Raw genomic sequence first — 2338 nt, 5'->3', positions numbered from 1 at the left:
TTCTTCAGCTGTTTCTTCTTCAATCTTGGCTAAAGTAATTTTTGCAGGAGAACCAACATATCTCTGTTGTAGTTATAAGTTTTCTCTAGTTCACAGGAAAAAAACATGGTCAATACATTTAATTGCTAATGTAATTGCTTGTGTTGTGATGGCCAACATACAAATTTGATTGGTTTCTATGCCCTACACTATTCAAATTATCAAAGTAGTAGTTGGCAGACACAAAGTAAAATACAAAGAAAATGTGAATTGATGGGGTGAGCTATCCTTTTCCTTGATAACACATGCACAAAAAGAAGATGTGCATTCATGGGTTGAATTTTAGCCTACCAAGTTTTCTAATAGTTTTGTAACCTAGCATCATCAATTCGTTGATCCAATTTCTTGTAGTAATTATAATATTTTTTTATTTTAGAGTCACATGGTAAAAAAGTAATTGGATGGGTCGAATTAGTAATGTAAAATGTCAAATAATTTATATTTGACTTAAATGTTTATTTTGTAATTTTATTCTTTTTCATTTTTTGCATCATATTGTATTGAAGCTTTACCAATCTTTTCTTCTTTTGTTGATGGTTCCCCCAATGTATCTCTTTCTAACATTATAAAGAAGGTTGCATCCTTGTCTCTAGAATATCCTTCAATGGGGTCATTATTTGTCTATCAAGATCCTTGTACATTTGTAGTAATTGTGTATTTAATAGTAACACATGCTTTCATAGAGAGAAGTTTCCTTGTAATAATAGATGGTAGCTACTCAAAATCATTTTGTAGGTTTGAAATGCTCTTATTTTACTTTGAATTATTTGTTTGAATATTTATGGGCCATTTCTATCCTATTTTTTGTTTTTTTTGGTTAGGAAGATATCTAATCATGTATTTCTTGAGGTTGACCTTGTTGCTATTGTTGTGCATCCCTTTTTCATATTTCATCATCTAGAGAGGGATTTCTTAGCGGAAGAGGAAATTAGGATCAGATGTCCTTGGTGATTAAATAATCATCTTCTTTAAAGGGGAGAAGGTTTTCTATTAGGAGATAGTGAAGGTTTCCTTAATGCATACTATCAAAAGATGAAGATAAGGATTTTGCAAGTGATGGGGTCCAATGTGGTACATGGAATAGGAAATTTTCAAGAGAGAAGAAACTATTTCTTCCACCATTCAAGAAATTGAAAGCCCTTGAGAATTGTTGTCTTGTAGATGATTAGGAGGAGAATGTGAATGAAGAGCAAAGTAGGGAGGAGAACCAAAAAGACGTGTCTCTAGATCATCCCCTATTATTATTTAATTATTCAATTCTTCTATCAAAATCCCACGACTTCCTTTCATATGATTTCATTGTTCTCTTCAACACTCTATCAATCCTTTGTTCTAAATTTTGACTTGTCTTTGCTCCTAATCTATTCATGATAATGACTTAGATGTAATTTTTTCTATCTATAACTAGGATAAAAAATATTTGTATAATTTTTAATCATGTCATGTCCATATTATAAAAAGTAAGCTCTCACAATGTCTTCTCTCCTCGCCCAATGAAATTTGAACTTGTTTCCTATTGTGCCCTCTGTTGTTTCGATGGGTGTTGGTTTGTTTGCTTCTGTCGTGCCCTTATCCTCTCCTACACAAGTGGGTGCCCCCTCTATCTATCGTGGGGATCGATGATGGTTGTCCTCCACCACATGATGCTAGCATTGTGGTTGCCTTGCCTAGTGATGTTGTTGTTGCTCTCGCTGGTGATGGTGGCCTTGTTGTAACTATAGGTGCTGAGGTCCCTCCTAGACCTCCTCCTACTAATAGCCTTCATCAGCAGTAAGGGGCACCTCATCATGAGATGAATCAACTGAAACAGAATCTGAAGCATTAATTGTCAAGTGGTCTAGGAGGAAACACTATCATTAGGAACTTTCGAAGAAGAATCAAGCGGGGAAGACCCTATAGAGTCACTTCCAGACTGATGTTGCAGAGTGGCAACAGGCTGTTGCAGTAGAGCAGCAACAATAGAACAAATGCCAAGAGCAAAGTGAAGGTGAGGAGTAGGATCAACAAGTGTAGGAACCAAGGGGGAAGGGTCCGCCACAACAATAATATATAAAGTTTTTTAAATTTGGATACGTATGTCAAAAGTTATTCAAAAAATGGTGCACCTATGTCTCTGAGAACTATGGAGACACTAGTAAAAGAAATTCAATAATAATATGTTATTGTTGTTCAAATTGAAAAAAAATTATATGGTTAGAAAGCTCAGAAGATGGGTGAAAATATGGTGGCAATCTTAGAAATGCCCACTTTATGAAGTGTAAACCTGATGATGACAAAGTCGATAAACCAAGTTGATAAA

This window comes from Cryptomeria japonica, chromosome 4, assembly GCF_030272615.1.
Source record: "Cryptomeria japonica chromosome 4, Sugi_1.0, whole genome shotgun sequence".
Classification (NCBI taxonomy): domain Eukaryota; kingdom Viridiplantae; phylum Streptophyta; class Pinopsida; order Cupressales; family Cupressaceae; genus Cryptomeria; species Cryptomeria japonica.
Note: the sequence above shows the minus strand (reverse complement) of the source record.